The sequence below is a fragment of the Salvelinus alpinus genome, chromosome 2 (genome assembly GCF_045679555.1).
Source record: "Salvelinus alpinus chromosome 2, SLU_Salpinus.1, whole genome shotgun sequence".
Lineage (NCBI taxonomy): Eukaryota > Metazoa > Chordata > Actinopteri > Salmoniformes > Salmonidae > Salvelinus > Salvelinus alpinus.
In genome coordinates this window covers 80,074,890-80,094,717 of record NC_092087.1, presented here as the reverse complement: position 1 = coordinate 80,094,717, position 19,828 = coordinate 80,074,890, and the positions used below count along the sequence as shown (strand labels likewise).

At 44.2% G+C, this 19,828-nt stretch overlaps 1 pseudogene; it reads left to right on the top strand.

The window, feature by feature from the left end:
• The first annotated feature begins 2,991 nt into the window (after window positions 1-2,991).
• Window positions 2,992-19,828, top strand: part of LOC139567894 (multidrug resistance-associated protein 1-like) — a 32,759-nt pseudogene continuing 15,922 nt past the window's right edge.

Below are 19,828 nucleotides of genomic sequence, written 5' to 3'. Positions count from 1 at the left end.
CAGATACTGACTGTTACTTTTGATTTTGACCCCCCCCTTTGTTCAGGGACACATTATTCAATTTCTGTTAGTCATTGTTCAGTTTATGTCTCAGTTGTTGAATCTTGTTATGTTCATACAAATATTTACACATGTTAAGTTGCTGAAAATAAACACAGTTGACAGTGAGAGGACATTTCTTTTTTGCCGAGTTTATATACACACACACAGTACCATTCAAAAGTCTAATATTTTATAGGCCCCCCCATAGAGTTGTTTATTAATCATTATTTTACCAGGTACAGTACCAGTCAAATGTTATGACACACCTACTCATTCAAGGGTTATTCTATATTTTTACTATTTTATACATTGTAGATTAATAGTGAATACATCAAGACTATGAAATAACACATATGGACTCGCCTAGTTAAATAAATGTTCAAAAAAATAAATACGTGGAATCATGTCTGAGCTGTCATCAAGGCAAAGGGTGGCTACTTTGAAGAATCTCAAATATAAAATATGTTTTGATTTGTTTAAAAGTTTTTTGGTTACTACATGATTCCATATGTGTTATTTCATAGTTGTGATGTCTTCACTATTATTCTACAATGTAGTAAAAATAAGGAAAAACCCTGGAAAGAGTAGGTGTGTCCAAACTTTTGACTGGTACTATATATACACAGTATATATATAGCGGTATGTACTATAAATGCACAATACATAGACATACTGTCCTGTCTATACAGTATATACAACATCCTCATTCCATAGAGTCATTTGGATGCATCTAACTACTTTGTCATGTTTTAGAGAATTGTAGTGCTACATCCTATTACTTCACCTGTATGTGACAACAGACAGCACATAGCATCCGTGACCATAGACTACGTTACCCACACACACCAAAACATGGATGACCCAGTAATTAGGAAGGTGGCCTTTCATGATAAAAGCTAAAACTTCTCACATTTACCGTAGTGGTGCTGGTGGTCAGGGAGATATCGCTCTCCTCTAAACCCCTCCCCCTGTCACTATCACCCTGTTGCCTTATCAGCGGTGTTACAGAGCAACCCAGAGTGGAACGAGTCACACACGAGAGCAGGGATCTCAAGCACGACGACTATGACACATCTTTGACCTTTGTTAAGGAAGACACTGAAAAGGGGGCCAATGAAGAATATGAGCATTATGTCGGTATCACTCAATACATTTAGTATATATTTTTTTTATTCTATAGGCCAGAAGACGTCTTAACACCTAAAGTTACATTTAATAGGATATATCTAATTGAATTGAATTGAATTGGATATTGAATTGGATTCTACACAGACTCCAAGGGAGAGACTACCGGGTTGTGTTACCCCCCAGGTTTCACACCATGGACAGACAAGTGACCTTGAGGAGAACTGATATGTTTATGACGATGATGATTCACGTTGAAGAAAAATAGAGTAATATTTTCTTTCACGCTCTTTGGACGTGGCTAGACACAGCAGAGGGCATGGTGGGTTGCTTCTACCATGCCATCCCTCCCTCCCTCCATCCCTCCCCCTTCTTTCCATGTTTCTCTACTGTGGTGTCGGTATTACCAGACACTGTCATACTTTCCCCATGTGCACCATCTGAACTTTCCCTTGGGTCTTCACCAGGGTGATGGTCATCAGTTAGTGTGTCTGATGTTAGACTACCGTACCTATAAGCAGACTACAAAGACCCTTAAAGAGACACAGACACTGTTTTTATTGGGTTTTAGCAGAATATTCCATGAGGTTCAGATGGGGATGGATGTCTGTGGGGGTCAGAGTTTGTGGTGAGTTTTTTTGAAGGTTTGGCTGAGGTTCGGAGGAAAGTGAAGTGCTGCAGGGTTACTCATCCTCACATCTGGCACTCTCCTCACACAATTACTGCCCCACACACACACACATGCACGCACGCACACACACACAAGCGAGTGCACACACAGAAGCATGTGCACACACACAGACGCATGCATGAGCAAGCACACACGCACATACACAAAGACGCACATGCACTCACACACACTCACACACACACACACACACAGAGACGCATGCATGAACAAGCACACACGCATATACACTCAGAAAAGTTCCTCATACACACCCTCCAACTCCTTACACACACACTCTCCATAATCTCCTCTCAGAATTCACACCCCAAAAAACGAATCAGTAAGTTGCTGCATTCCACACAACATCATGGACGGCTATATATCTCAGAAATGACACCCTCTCTCTGTGTCAACTCCATGGTGCTGGCTGGGGCACTGATAGACTACTGTTGCCTGTGTGTGTGTGTGTGGTTAGCTAGAGTGGCATAGCACGGCTATGCCACTCTAGCTACACTCAAATAAACTACACTCAAATAAATCATTACTGTGTGTGTGTGTGTATACATAGATATAGATATATATATGTGTGTGTGTGTATATATATATATATATATATATATATATATATATATATATATATATATATAGTATATGTGTGTGTGTTCCGCTCTTGCTCAGTGTTTCTCACCTAAATGCTGGTAAGAAATTCATGGCATTCCCATGGTCCTTTGTTTACATAAATGTCACACAGCTGGACATACATATCTAGGTTATTAGGACAAGCAAGGGGCCAGGAATGAACTTTGAACTCTGAAAATCGCACCTACTTAACTGTGTCAATGCAAAAACAAAACTCCTCGTGGTCACAGAGGGAGATAAAGCTGGTACTTTACTACAGGGAGAGGACGGGTGTCGAGGGGAGAAAGGGAGAAGGGAGAGAGGGAGGAGAGGAGTGATTCTGGGTGTGGAACAAACTGCCATCCTATCAAGGGGGAGTAGCAAGTTGTGGTGTTTTGATCAAGATCCAGCAGACGTCGGAGAAAAAGAGGGGATAGAGAGACAGAGAGAGAGAGAAAGAGTGAGAGCGAGAGAGAGAGAGAGAGCGAGAGAGAGAGAGAGAGCGAGCGAGAGAGAGAGCGAGAGCGAGAGAGAGAGAGAGAGAGAGAAATACTTCCACCCACCTAACAGGGAGACACACTCATAAACAGCGGAGACACAGAGAGGGACTCAGAACTGCTGGAGGAGCACAGAGAGAGCACAAGGTGTCAGAGAGAGAGAGAGGAACACTTGACTTGAACACTAGAACACTTGAGTGTCTTCACTAACATAAGTATTATACTAACACAGACACACACAGTGTACCTTAACACACAGACACAAACAGTGTACCATAACACAGACACACACACAATGTGCCTTCATTGAGGAGAAGTCTCACACTGACATACACTGAGTGATTAGCCTACACCTGAGAGCAGAGATATTTTACTTCAGAAAGAGGAGTCTTGCACACAGACCCTCTCTCACTCATACAGTACCTGTGCCCATCCTGAGAAGGGATATTGTACTCCAGAGAGAAGTGAGGAGGAAGGAGAAGGGGAGTTGATGGATGCCTTTTGTGAACTCAGTGGCCTGGATCCTCTATGGGTGAGTGCATGATGGACCTCATGTTCAAAAGTTCACTTGTTTGAGCAAGTACCGGTAGTCAACTGTTTGAAATCTATTTAGAATACAGTGCCTTCAGAAAGTATTTACACCCCTTGACTTTACATTTTTTATATGTTACAAAGTGGGATTAAAATGGATTTAATTGTCATTTTTGGTCAACGATCTACACAAAATACTATGAAATGTGGAAGTGGAAGAAACATTTTTAGTCAATGTTAGAATTTATGACAAATAAAACCTTTGGCAGTGAGTCTTTTTGCATAAGTCTTCAAGCTCTGTCAAGTAGGTTGTTGATCATTGCTAAAAAGCCATTTTCAAGTCTGCCATAGATTTTCAACCCGATTTAAGTCAAAATTGTAACTAGGCCACTAAGGAAAATTCAATGTCATCTTGGTAGGCAACTCCAGTGTAGATTTGGCCTTGTGTTTTAGGTTATTGTCCTGTTGAAAGGTGCCGTTGTCTCCCAGTGTCTGTTGGGAAGCAGACTGAACCAGGTTTTCCTCTAGGATGTTTCCTGTGCTTAGCTTTATTCCATTTATTTTTATCCTAAAAAAACTCCCTAGTCCTTGCCGATGACAAGCATACCCATAACATGATGCAGCCAAACTTGTAGGATGCATTTGCAGTTTGTTTTGGTTGTGTTTCAGATTATTTTGTGACCAATAGATATCAATGGTAAATAATGTATTGTGTCATTTGGACTCCCGGTTTGGACTTTCACAGTAAATAACAATGGAAAATGTGGATGCTACCATGATTACGGATAATCCTGAATGAATCATGAATAATGATGAGTGAGAAAGTTACAGAGGCATACATATCATACCCCCCCAAAAATGCTAACCTTCCCTGTTATTGGTAATGGTGAGAGGTTAGCAATAGAGGTCTTCACAGGTCCAAAACATTGGACTCATTCCAAAATGGACCTGGGGATTTCCCACCCATATCCGATATGCATAAATACAGATCCGTTCCGAAGTGACCCGAGGATAACTAGACCCTTTACGTATAGACCTGGTATAATCCTGAACAGGTCCGATCCGAGTGATGGGAGCAGCAGAAAAGTCCTTTGTTAAGCTACTTTATTAACCAGAGCTGATAAAGTGCGAGAGGAGGGAGAGAGAGGTGCCACTCTACTAGGCAGGGGAGGGGCCTTACTGTGAGCGAGTGACACAGGGTGCAGGGAGTGAGAGACGAGTGACAACAACCAACCAACAAGCCGAGTCGCACTATAGTAGACTAATAGCTGCCATAGCTATTTATCATCAAACATGATGACGTAGTACCTGTCTTGACTGCATCAAACCGGGAGAAGCTATTAAAGCTAACTAACTTTAGCTAGCTAGGCTAATTGAGGCTGCAGTGCATGTGCTTTCTCATTCTACAGTTACAAATAACACAACTCCATTCACAATACTAAGCAGAAGTCTACATGTTGGCTCTTGGTCGTTGTAGCATATCCTTCTCCTTTAACTTTTAATTCCATCATTTTAATTCCATCTTCCATTGATTAGATATCTCCTAACTTTTGCCACACACAGAGGCTCTATTACTGTGGCCTATTGCCGCTTTGCTGACTTATGACTGGCCAACAACAACAGGCTACCCGCTCCTCTCTCTCTCTCTCACTCTCTCTCATACACCTACCCGAAACCCGTGACAATCATATCAGAGCCGACCCAGACCCGTGACATTATTTAGAATTCTGGATCCGGACCCGCTCGGGTCAGGTATTTGGATACAGGTGGATAGCATGTCTTGGGAGTATGATCTTTGGGGTATGATCTAAAACTTCAAGTTCCTTGGTGTGCAAATCACTGACAACTTGAAATGGTCCATACACACAGACAGTGTGGTGAAGAAAGCGCAACAACCTCAGGAGGCTGAAGAAATTCTACAGATGTACCATTGAGAGCCTCCTGTCGGGCTGTATCACCGCATGGTACGGCAATTGCTCCGTCCGCAACTGTATGGCTCTCCAGAGGGTGGTGCGGTCAGCCCAACGCATCACCGGGGCACACTACCTGCCCTCCAGGACATCTACAGCCCTCTGTGTCACAAGAAGGCCAAGAAGATCATCTAGGACCTCAGCCATCCGAGCCACGTCCTGTTCACCCCGCTACCATCTAGAAGGCGAGGTCAGTACAGGTACATTAAAGCTGGGACCAAGAGACTGAAAAACAGCTTCTATCTCCAGGCCATAAGACTGTTAAATAGTCACAACTAGCCGGCTCACACCCGGTACTCTACTTTGTACCTTAGAGACAGTTGCTCTATGTACATAGTGCTGCCATATGTATATAGTCATTGAATCCTATATAACTACTGCTGTACACACCTTTTCTGTTCATCTACTGTCCATACGGTCTCTACACACCATTTCGGACTCTGACATTGCTCGTTATTTTTGCGATTTGTGTGTATTGTTTTGTGCTGTTAGGTATTACTGTACTGTTGGAGCTAGAAACATAAGCATTTCCACACCATCCAACACCTTTGGGATGAATTGGAACGCCGACTGTGAGCCAGGCATAATCGCCCAACATCAGTGCTTACTAATGCTCTTGTGGTTGAATGGAAGCAAGTCCCCGCAGCAATGTTCCAACATCTAGTGGAAAGCATTCCCAGAAGAGTAATGAATGTATAGAATGTCATTGTATGCCGTAGCGTTAAGATTTCCCTTCACTGGAACTAAGGGGCCTTAGCCAGAACCATGAAAATCAGCTCCAGACCATTATTCCTCCTCCACCAAAATGTACAGTTGGTACTATGCAGTGGGGCAGGTAGCGTTCTCCTGGCATCTGCCAAACCCAGATTCGTCCGTTACACTGCCAGATGGTGAAGCGTGATTCATCACTCAAGAGAATGCGTTTCCACTGCTCCAGAGTCCAATGTTGGCTTACTTTCCACCACTCCAGCCGACGCTTGGCATTGCGCATGGTGATCTTAGGGTTGTGTGCGGCTGCTCGGCCATGGAAACCCATTTCACGAAGCTCCCGACGAACAGTTGACGTTGCTTCCAGAGGCAGTTTGGAACTCGGTAGTGAGTGTTGCAACCGAGGACAGAGGATTTTTATGCTCTACATGCTGCAGCACTCAGCGGTCCTGTTCTGTGAGCTCGTGTGGCCTACCACTTCACGGCTGATGAGCCGTTGTTGTTCCTAGACGTTTCCACTTCACAATAACAGCACTTACAGTTGGCAGCTCTAGCAGGGCAGAAATGTTATGAACTGACTTGTTGGATGGTGCCACATGGGACAGTCACTGAGCTCTTCAGTAAGGCCATTCTACTGCCAATGTTTGTCTATGGAGATTGCATGGCTGTGTGCTTGATTTTATACACCTGTCAGCAACGGGTGTGGCTGAAATAGCCAAATCCACTAATTTGAAGCGGTCCACATACTTTTGTATATATAGTGTATCATGCAATTATTGTGGCAGGACTATGTATTGTTCTGCAGGGATAAATGCATCTTGGCAGAGTAGTGTGTACTGTGTAGGATTGTCTTTTTTACTAACTTCTGCCAATTTTCTATAAGGTGCTCATTGGTGGTTGACTTTATTGTCCAGAAAGAGTTCAGTTCAAACTGTCCCAGCATGCACACGTTGACACATTTAAACCTAGAGTAAGTTCAGAGTTCAGGCATACGTTTCCGAAAGTTTACATTCAAAGTTAGGTTACTGAAGACTTTCCAGGTCGACTTCTCTGCGGTACAAGGAAGGTACAGTTGCACAGTATGCATTGACCTTTCTCAAATTACATTAGAGCCATAGGCACCTATGAAAGTGCACTTAGGGCACATAGGCAGACAGGAATAATCCTCGCCAAGAGAGACCTTAGGCTACGAGGTTCCAATATCCACACTAGCATTCCACTTAATGAAGAAAGCAATGTATTGGACATGCATTCTAATCTAAGTAGAATGATGGCACCACGCTGAGCACGAGAATTGAAGTCTCAAAGAGCGTAAGCATCCTATGTGATGCTACCGTAGGTAATGTCAGGATATCTGGGAATATCAAGTTCAGCAATGCATGTGAATCAATCAGTATGTGGACAGCTGCCGGTAATCCCTAATTGTACGCATAGGAGCAAAGCTCCACATTCTGTATCTTGATTCAAAAAATGTGAGAATGGCCCTGATCCAGCTAGAAAGCCATTAGTCAATCCCCCTGTCCTCCCTCTCTCTACCCCCCACCTCTTTCTCTATCACTCAGACCTGCTACTCACATGCCAGCCTTATTCAGACACACATGTGAACTATCGTTGATGTAAGTGCACTTTTATTAGAAAATGTGAGAATGTCATTGATCCGGGAAGAAAGGTATCAGTCAATCGCCTGTCATCACTCGCTCTCTTTCTCTGTGCCTCTCTCGCTCTCTCCCTGTGTCATTCTCTCTATTCCCCCTCTCTCTTTCACACACCTGATATTCACATATCAGTTTCATTCAGGAATAGACATGCAAACACTAATTGAGATTTCATCCATAGAACAGTCTGCTACTTCTAGAACAATCTGCTACCAAGTAACATGGCATAACCGTTATATTGCCAACAAAGCCAGAAAAAACATGGCCATTATCAGTCGATGTACCTTCAGAGCTCACCAATCTAACTGTATACAAAGGTGGCCGACCTAATCTTGTGCCAGCAGCCTCTTTAACAAAGTTTCCAACGTGGGACAAGACATACAACAGAATGTTGTGAATGGGAGAACTCTGGAACATTCAAATGAAACATTTACAGGTGATGAAACATATAAAAGAACACATAACAGATATGTAGTAATTGTATGGCAACGTATGTCCCTGGGCCCGGGGCCCTAACCCTTCAGAGTAGTGCGGCTACATCAAAACCATAAATCTTACTTTGGTAACAGTTCTAGTCAAACAGCTGAAAGGTGAAAAGATAATTATTTCATCCCCTATCAATCAAATGTTATTATCTTGCGTTGTGGATAATGACAATTTGACGTAGAGAATCCTGCATTCGGCAAGAGAGGTGTGGTACAGACAACACCTACTCTGCAAACTGGAGGGATTGTACTGAAACCCTGCAATTCGACATGTTTTGAAAATATTATTTTAAATCGAAACTGCTCTGCCAATTTGGGAGACGTGACAAAGGCAGTGATGAACAGTCCTGTCGAGACAATTACAACATTCTCTAAATGACAATGAACAGGTCCAACTTAGCTAACACCTACACTCCATATGCCAAATGGGTGAGATCTTTGGACACATTTATGCTTGCAGTGACGTGAAAGTATTACAGTGAAGAATTGAATGCCATCAAAAAGGAATCAGAATGTATCATTTCTCTCAGATAACTGAAAGGTGCACAACACAGTCCATGCAGGCTCTCTCTCCCTCAGTTCACATCACTACGTTTGATAGGTAAAAATAGCAGACCTGGCATTTCCATCCAAACCAAGGCCTGGAAGAAGCTGTAGCCAATTCAGAAAACGCTGAGCAAGGTGACCAAGAAAAAGCTTTTGAGTTTGTTTGACAACTTACGGTTCTTATATAAAAGTTGGGAAAGTGTTTGTTCGCAGGCCTAAATTGACAACAGGAGCCAAGGGGAGACTGTGAAAAAGACTCCCACTCATTGAGTCAATAGCCATCTAGCACTTCAGAAGAATACCTGTTACACGGAGAAAATAGTCAGTAGGTGGATGAATTTCCTCACACAGGATCTGGAGTATTTTATGTAGTAGGAGCAGAATCGCCTCTTGTGGGCAGAGATAAAAGAGAACTGAAATGAATAACACATTTGTTACAGTATAGTAACACATTTGGTGTTGCTGTTACGTAATGACCCAACATGCAGCTGTTATGAATTGTGGTCGACTCTCCCTCAGTGCCCTTGGGAGTCTGCCTTGCCCCGCTGCTACAAGCTGCTGTGTGTGTGTGTGTGTGTGTGTGTGTGTGTGTGTGTGTGTGTGTGTGTGTGTGTGTGTGTGTGTGTGTGTGTGTGTGTGTGTGTGTGATTCACAATGCTGCATTGCCGCCGCTCAACAAGTCCAGCCGACCGTAGTAGTTAAACCCACTTCCTCTCGCGACTCTGCAGGCACCTCTAGCTCCTCCAGACTGCAGACTGCAGCCAGGCACCCAGCCCCTCGTTAGAGGGCTTAGAGGTGATAAACAGGGAGAGGTGAGAGTACAACAGAGCACTTAGAGGCTAAGAGATATTTTGGTGCTTTTACAGTCAGACTTCCTTCCTTTTCAGCCCACCGTCGGCGGAGGCTGCAGGCTTGCATGATGCAATCTCGCAATGTGGATTTGGCAACTTCGGCCAACAGTACCCACTTCGGTCGGCACAAACAGAATACATCCCACTGTCGTCTAAGTGTGTTTGTATCGCTCATCATGTACTGTAATATTTTGACTGACTTCGCCCTTCCAAAGGGGAAAGTTTTTAAACGTGCTGGAGCCGTGGGTTAAAATATTCCAGGACTGACTCAGCTCTGTAGAAAAAAAGACAAAAAACTCCCAAGCTCCAACCAACGCACACAGATTATGTTGACTTGCTGTGGTTTCACTCTCCATTGCCTAGATACACAGACCGGGACATTATACTGTAGGCCAGCGTCCAGTTTCTCTGGACTGGACTCAGCACAGCATCAAGCAGTTCATTTGACAGATCCCTTGCCCTCAATAATCTGTCACTAGGCTAATACCCTGACAGGAGTAAACTGTTAGACTGATATATCAAATCTGACGTTGCCCTCGAGTTGACAGTACAGCAGGCAAAGCTTGGTTGAGTTGTATTTATTTGAACACAGCCAATTTGAGAGAAATTCTGTACCTAAAATGAACTCATGAGCACAATGAACAATACACCATTTCATAAATGTAAATCTGTATTGAGTCAAAAAAGAAATGATTTCTTCTCAGTGCAGAGAATGGTGCAGAAACCTACTCCTCCACTCTCTCCCATCCTAATTTTAAACTGCATATTAACGGGCTCTATCTTTGTCTCTTCCAGGACTGGAATCGAACATGGTACACAGACAAACCGGACCTGACAGAGTGCTTCCAGAACACGGTGCTGGTCTGGTTCCCGTGGCACCTACCTACTTGGCTGTTGGCGCCCTCCCACGCCCTCAAACTCTACTGCCATGACTGTGGACGCATCCGAATCTCCACATCTCTGCACCGCCAAGACGGTGAGCCAACCCATAGAATCCCAATATGGTCAACGGTCGGTCCAATGATCACAGAACAGTGACTTGAATTGTCCATTCTAAGCCATTCTATCTCTATGAGCCAAACCAGCCTGAGTTCATAAGCACATCCAGCGACCTGCAGATGCAGGGTACAAAAAGTAAAGTCATGGAAAGAAAAATAGATACCCAGTAACCACACACTGTCCGGATGCTCCTGTAGTGTTATTCGGTGCAACGCTTCAACCCGAAAAGTACAACCAGCCTGCACCAACCAGTCCTGAGCCTTAAGACCAGCCTTAAACCAAACCGCAAGTGTTCGAGTGCACCGACCATATCTGCCATGAAATAATATGTGTGAAGTACTTTGAAAACCAAGCACCACATGGTGAGTGTTTATACAGGGCTGCCCGGGGACAAGTTCATGCCTTAGCGAGCAAAGAGGAAGGGATATCAGCGGGGAAAAGCCTTGAAGGTTTAGAGAGTAATCCGAGAAAGCATGGAGAGTTTACAGGACGAACGCAAGAGTTTATAGGATGGCATACATGGTGGCACTCCAAGAGGGTATGCATGTACATTTAAATGTCTTGGTCCCATCTCACTTTCCACTGTTATGTTTCATGTGGTTGTACTTCAGGTCTGTTATAAAGTATCTAGAATACCTAACAATATGGAGACATGCGGCTTGAACAATATGACGTATCCAGAAGGTCCAGAGTCTCTTGAGAGTCCAGATTGTCATTTAGGTGCTAAAGATGCATGTTTCTGGTTTCCCCAGTAATCAAAACGTTTGAATCAATTACAATGACAGTACTGTAGACCTCACTCTGCTTCCCTCCCTGTGTCTGTCCATCTTCCAGGTGCTGGGGTTCCTCCTGGCCTCATTTGGCTTCGTGGAGTTCTTCTACATTCTTCTGGAGAGGAGTCATGAGATCCAAAACCACATGGTCTTCCTCCTCAGTCCCATCACAATCGCAGCTTGACTGTGGTAAGTACTGTAACCATCAGCAAATGTCTTTGTCTCAGCTTCTTTCTTTCTTCTTTCACGATTGCTCTCTCTCTCTATCTACTGTTTCAGGGTCTCAGTATCTGCTGGTCCACTTCTCTTCCCTGACAGTAGATCCTGGGGAGTGCTTTTCCCCCCTACCTTTATTTAAGCAGGTGAAATACATTATATATATTTTTAATGCACCCCCAGGATCTGCTGTCAAGGAAGAGAAGTCAAGAGGCGATACTGAGACATAGTAGATGGAGAGAGCAATCGGTGAACAGAAGAGGCTTCCCTGACAGCAGATCCTGCGGGTGCATGTGTATAGCAGCAGCTTGAGTCGTTTACTCCTGATTTACTCTTAGAGAGGGCAGGGGCTAAGTAAAGCACTCCATGACCTCTGTCCATAAACACTGTGTGACAACTTTTACAATGATTACAAAGACATACTGTACTCTACTCTCAAATCATCCTCCCCACTGATTTACAGTCCTGGGATCAGGCTGAGAAGAACGTCGGTGGAGAGCAGTGCAGTGCACTATGGGAGGTCCAGCTAGACAGAGAATAAAGTCCTGTTTACTACTGTGTGAGGGGGGGGGGGGGGGGTATAACGTCAGATTTAAGACAGAGGTGCAAGGGGTTGGAATAGAGGGAGGAGCGGAGGAGGCCGGATGTAGGGCAGTGTGCCTCCTGTAGCTGACTCACAGAGCCATGACCCTCCTACCCATAACTCCCCTCTCCCTCAGAGGCCGAACACAAGTGCTGCACAGACTCAGTCCCTCCAAATCAGACAGTCTGGCCCACCTGTGGTCACCTCAGACTCTTAGGTCAATATCAGCAACTGTTTGGGTGAAGAAATACTGAATGCATCTCTTGTACCAGGTACACAAGGCATCCATTTTTAAAAAGGTCACTTTTATATCACGTCAGGGACCCGGTTTTGAAATCCAAGACCTTGCTACAGTTACCCAGCCATGATAATTTACAGTTGATTGGTTGGTTGCTATATAAATAAGAAGCCAAGGCCAATAGATTTCTGGACACAGAACCATAGTGACAGCCACCACCCTCTTGGTTTCCCATACGTAAAGCTAAGGAACACTGTGTCCAAAAGAAACTACGTTATTTTGCTTGTTTCTCGTCCTCATCGACCCATATACAGTCAATGTATGGGAGAAAAAAAAATTCCACCAGACTCACCCCGGTTCGTGTTCATGGTTACTCTCCCTTCCTACCATGAGAGCTGCTTGCAAGGCACGCCATATGCTGTAATCAGCGACACCATGACGCAGAGTTATTTTTCCACCCCAATTCCCCAGACTTCCAGTATAATTACTAGGTAGGGAATTGAGTTAGGTTTTAGTAATGGACTTAGTTCCACCCACTGACTTCCCATTCAAGGAAATGGGTTCCTCTCAGAAGGGAATGGCCATTTCTTGCTTGCAATGTGGTTAGTTAGGCAACAGTCCAAGCAGCATAGAAACCGGGAAATCAACCTGACATCCAACCACACAGCATAGATCTTTTTCTATACAGTGTTTAACTACCTAGCCTGGTCCCAGATCAGTTTGTACTGTCTTGCCACACTATAACCTTTAGGAGTTGTCAAGGTAGCACAAAACTATCTGGGACCAGGCTAGTTTCTATGGCGTCGTTGATCTATCAAGAGTTTATACTGGTAATTATGAAGCTGGAGGCCGTTTCTTTGCCTGCAATGTGGCTAGTCAGACAATAGGCGTAGAAACTGAAAATTAACCCAACAATCACCATATTTATCTCCACTCTATAGCATACATATAGTGTTTCTATGGTGTTGTTGATCTATCAAACGTTAAATAATGATGGCTGGTTGCTTAAAAACAGGACCGTTTTTAAGATCTGATGGAACCAGTATGGTATCTATTATGCAACTCTATAACCACACTCTCCTTTTAGTGATGAGCTGGCGAGGCCAGATGACTTCTCAACTCGACCAAACTACAGACAGTCAGAGATAATTACAGCCAAAACACAGTCCGTGGAAAGACAAGGGATTTTTTCGGATGGTTACACTGGTGCCCCAAAACATGGAATCAGTCCTGTTTTATCTACTTATTTTACGAAACCTTTACTTAACCAGGCAAGTCAGTTAAGCATGTTATTTTATTTACAATGACAGCCTGTATTCAAACAAAATAGAAGAGTTCAGAGACATTTTTGAATAAAAGAAAATGAATATAGTGCAATTAAGGCAAAAAGCAATGCATGGACGGAGGGATGGAAGGAAGCAGGGGTGGAGGGCATAGTACTGTACATCTGTTGTTTTATTGAAGGAAGTCAGCAGGATAACAGCTGCGTCTGTGGTCAGGGAAATCCCAATCTAACCTTTCTCCAAAACCAACAAAAGCCAAATCCAATCCGTACAAATATTTTCTATTTAGCCATGGATTCTTCTCAGCCCCAGAGAGACTACTGGGAATGACAGTGAATTCGAGATACAGAGGATTAATTGAGGGATTCATTTTCATCTTCAAAGTAATAGTTGTTGAGTTTCAAAGTAGACTCGTTTGCCAGTCCTCAGTCGGGGGTCTCTCCTTTCAAAACACTCACTTGACTTTCACTGTCCGTTGTAGAGTCATACTGATCTCACTGTCACTCACTGTCGCACTCTCTCTCCCAGTCTCTCACTCACTCTCTCACTCTCCCCTCAGGTCCTGGCCATATGCATCATCCAGTTGGAGAGGATACGAGGCTGTCGTTCCTCCGTCTTCCTCTTCCTGTTCTGGGTCCTGGCGGTGGTGTGTTCCCTGGTGCCCCTACGGGCAAAGATCCAGCTGGTTATGTACGAGGTACGCCTTGGTCAGTAGAAGCATGACTTTGTTCTCCATGTGTCTATGGGAGAAGTAGCAGGTGTGATGACACAGGCACTAACATACTCAGTGTCTGCATGACTGATGTTACAAGTAGTCAAGATTATTCTCACACGCTATGTGAATGAAGGTTAATAGAGACTACTGTCAAAACAGTCATGACACACAGTAATTTTGGAACGTAGGAAACAATTTACTTGGATGAATATGCTACGCCTACATCCTGACTGTTATGTCTGCTTAGGTTTGCACTCAGTGACCCCGCAGAACCAGTTTGCCTGAAGCGTTAGACGTCTAAGGGTCTAGGGTTGTCTACCCATAGTCTAGACTTAGAGACTAGAGAGCGCATTGCTTGATATAGAGATGCTGTTGTGCCTGCTAAGCTTTATTCGTAACTCCACAAAATGAGCCAAGGGTTTTCTAGTCTAGACTTAGCATGACTTGGGTTTAAATGCATTGCCTCCCCAAAGTCGACAGAGGAAACCCTGCAGTGTTGGTATGGCGGATGACAGACACCGCCAAAACTCTCGTCTCCCTTGTCTCCCTAAAGCCTCTGTAGATTGCTAGACTCCCCTCCTCTCATCCGGTGTCTCTTCCTTACAGACACTGCAATCATTGTCCTCGTATTTGTCACAACGGTAACAGCATTCGCATTTTTAGAAACACACGCATCCATATCACATCCTTATCGCCTCCAGTATGACATTACCACACGTGGTGTTTAGGCCAGCGGTAATGACAGCTCTGAGGTAAAACCGATAGTGATGCTGAGACAACCCAACATGGCAGCCCAGGGTCAGACCAAGAGGCACGTCAGCACCACTTTATAGGCAGGAGCAGCCAGCAAACACCTACTGGGACCAACCTACTGGGAAATACAGTATTTTGTATTATCCTCTCAACACAGTCACATACACCGGGAGAACAAAACATTAAGAACACCTTCCTAATATTGAGTTGCACCCCCTTCTTCCCTCAGAACAGCCTCAATACATCGGCACAAGGTGTTGGAAGACGGTCCACTGGGATGCTGGCCCATGTTGTCTCCAATGCTTCCCACAGTTGTGTCAAGTTGGCTGGATGTCCTTTGGGTGGTGGACCATTCTTGAAACAGACTAGAAACTGTTGAGCGAGAAAAACTCTGATTGGATTTAACAGGTGACATCAATAAGGAACCATAGCTTTCACCTGGATTGACCTGGTCAGTCTGTCACGGAAAGAGCATGTTTTGTATACTAGTGTATAGACGGACACATTTTCAAACGTGCACACAACGTGGCCACCAGCACTGATCATTTGGACAAACTCAGAAGAAGAACTTGGAGACAGCTCTTCTGGTAGACTAGCAACGACATTGGAAGTATCTCAACATGAGACATTTCACTGCAACGGTAAAAGGACTGAGTGTACAGAGCTCATGTTTGGCTTTGGTTATGCAGACCCAATTCCCTCGGGCTCGTTGGTCAGACCAGCTGACCTATGTTTACAGGCCTATATTACCACCCACTCCTTAGCCCCATACCATCCTGACCATGTTTTCACTATGCGGCCGGATCTAGTTTGTTCTCCCCATCTGCACTCTGGGCGCAACAGAGTGTGAGGTTATCATCAACAACTACAGGAAACGGAGGGACGAATATTCCCCTATTCACATGGGCTGTAGTGGAGCGGGTCGAGAGCTTCAAGATCCTCGGTGTCCACATCACTAAGGACCTATCATGGTCCAAACACACCAACACAGTCGTGAAGAAAGGCCCGACAATGCCTCTCCCCCGCCAGGAGGCTGAAAAGATTTGTCATGGGTCGTCAGATCGTCAAAAAGTTCTACAGCTGCACCATTGAGAGCATCTTGACTGGCTGCATCACTGCTTGGTGTGGCAACTGCTCGGCATCTGACCGCAAGACGCTACAGAGGGTCGTGCGTATGGCCCAGTACATCACTGGGGTTGAACTCCCTGCCATCCAGGACCTCTATAACTGGTGGGGCCAGAGGAAGGGCCTAAAAATTGTCAAAAACTCCAGCCAACCAAGTCATAGACTGTTCTCTCTGCTACCGCATGGCAAACGGTACAGGAGTGCTTAGTCTGGGACCAAAAGGTTCCTGAACCGCTGCTACCCCCAAGTCATAAGAGTGCTAAATAGTTAACCAAATAGCTAACCGGCACACTCTGCATCGACCCTTTTTGCACTATTTTTGACTCTATGCACACACACTGGACTCTACCCACACACTCACACATACTTACACTGACACTCCAACACATGCACGCACACACAAGCACACATTCGCCGCACACATACTTATCACATACAGTAATAGACATTAGCAGCAGTGTATCTATCTTGTTGCCTAGTCACTTTACCCCTGACCTATATGTACATATATCTACCTCAGTTTCCTCATACATCGACTAGGTACTGGAATCCCCTGTACTGTACATAGCCAAGCCATCATTGCTCATAAGCATTTCACTGTAAATCTACACCTGTTGTTTATGAAACATCTGACAGATTACAATTTGATTTGATCATAAGACGTCACCTGGTGCGGCAGATAGCCTAGCGGTTAAGAAGCGTGTCAAATCCCTGAGCCAACTAGATGAGAAATCTTTTGCCCTTGAGCAAGGCACTTAACCCTAACTGCTCCTGTAAGGGCTGGATAATGAGCGTCTGCCAAATGACTAAAATGTCAAAATCACTCCAACTGCCGTTTACCATGGCTCTAACTTTCACACAAAGGGACGTGGGTACACATTAGGTTGACACATGGGCCATCAAAAACAGGCCTGCTGGTCTCTTATAAGTTAAGAATAACATGCGAAAACCACATTTCACATAATACGTGGTTAATATCCCTGTTTTGGCTGTCTTCCATTGAGAAAGAGGGAGGGAGGGTCTGTCTGGTTTGTGTCTGCTTCCCCCACAATCTCTCTATTTACAGATACGGGTCGTAGCGTGACTGCAGGGAGCTTTTTACTGTTGCTTCATTTATATAAAGCCACGTATTAAAGACTTTGGCTTTTCACCACGATTTGGCTTTACGGTTCAAAGATAAGCTTTATTGAGTCTCTCTGTGATCGTGGCATATAACCATATCCCGTCCTATGTTGAGTTCAAGTATGGGAAATCTTGAAATCTTTATCTGGGAAGAGAAGCTTGCATTTTGAGCAAACTCAGATGCAAACCCATACTGATGAAATAAAAAGTATCGCAATTAATGATACATTGTTTACTAGTTGTGACAGAGCATTTACATTGAAACGTGATTTCCTTGATGCCACAGTTCCAATGCTGCGTGTAACCAACCCATTTCCCTATGTCTTAAAACTCAAGAGATGCATGTCTCAGTAACCCACAAATGGTTACACAGCTATATGTTGCATGGGAAATGCAATGACAACAATAATGTTGGCAATTGTATTTATTTAACCTTTATTTACTTAGGCAAATCATGTAATATTCACTGTTCTTCTTTTTTAACAGGGTATCACCACCGATATTGTGAGATACACAGCGTTTTTCTCCTACTTCTCACTCCAACTGGCCCAGCTCTTCCTGTGTTGTTTCGCTGACCAGCCTCCAGAGGGGAAAACCGTCCTCGTCAAGGTAGGCATTAGATCAGAACGTGGGCTATATTTCACTTCCGTCAAAATGCTCTCTCCTTCCAAAACATGAGAGAATGCTTGGGCAGAGACTGGGATCGAGAATAGAAGCCATCTTGTGGTTTTCGACTTTCGTTGTCAACACACTCACTGAGTTTCCCTTTTGGTGGAAGCTCAAGTGATTCACTTCCTCTCTCTGCCCACCTTCCTATGAGGACAGTGTGAATTAATGAATGAATGTGTGTTGTCTACTCTGTCCATTCCATACACACGACTCACACACCACATGAACCACTAGCTACGATCGCTACACCACTACTACACCAACGCAGTTCTGTATTTATGCGGTTTACGGAATCATACTCTCTCACGGTCGGTCCAATCAAAAAAGACTTCATCATCATGTTCCAACCAAACAACCATAGCGACTATAACAACTCCTGTTCTAATCAACCTGACTTTGGTAGTGGTAGCTACAGTGAAGCCTATATAGTCCATGACATGACATGATACTGTATCTTGAGAGAAAAACAAGAAAACAAACTGTCCCAAAAAACTCCGAAAATGTCTCTCAGCATCTGTCCTGGTCGGCCAGCGGTAGTGAGGTTCAGAGGACTGGAAGCCACAGACTGGTGCAAGAGCCACACCCTAGTGTGTTCTCTGCTCTCCCCCACATCTGGGTCAGAGATTCTCATAGTCAGTCACAACAACAGAGAAAGCGAAGGGACGGAGAGGAAGAGTGAGAGAGATGGAGAGACAGAGTAAGACCTCCGGTGAGGGGGCGGTAAAGGGAAGAGAGGTTGCCAAAGATCGAGCATGAGCACAAATTGCTAGTGTGTAGGTGTGTGTGTTCAGCATGGTGCCACAGTGACGACACTGTTACCACCCAGCATGGACCTCAAATTCTCCTCCCAACCCTAGCTCCAACACTGACTCTAACTGTTTACGCGCTTTACTCCTGTACACAGTCTCCAGCTATTTACACATGCAGTTTCCACTGAGGACCACCTTACTGCATCATGCTGTTTAAACTCATTAGCATCCAGTAAATAGACTCCACAAGTACATCATAGAACCATTAAAGTCAGCCACAGAGGAATCCTATGTTTTACCAAAGCCTTTAAACATTGAGATTTACATGGTGGTCAAAGTCAGTGGCATTCACCCTCTAATCTGTTTCAGAACCCATGTCCAGTCAAGGATGCCTCTTTCCTGTCGATAAAGATGCTCTTCTGGTGGTTTACTGGGTAAGATGGTTTAATGAAACTCTCAAACAACATGTTGACTTGTTTGAAAAATCTTTTATACTGTAAATCTTATAATGTACGTGGGTGTTTGTGTATAACTTATACACTGAGTGTACAAAACCTGAAGAACACCTGCTCTTTCCATGACATAGACTGACCAGGTGCAAGTCAATATTAGGAAGGTGTTCTTGATATTCTGCACACTCAGTGTATCATCGCTGTTCCCCTCAGGCTGGTGGTTAAAGGTTATCCGGACCCCTCTGGAAGCTGGAGGAACCTGTGGAACCTGAGGGAAGAAAGACACATCGGACAAGATCATCTCTGATCTGGAGGAGGAGTGGACAACAGAATGCGCCAAACTGCAACAGTAAGAACCAATTACAATATGCATACTCTCGCCAAACTGAATTCTGTAGCTTCAGAGACTCAGGAATCAATAAGCTTAATTTTATGACATTGACATTGTGGTTA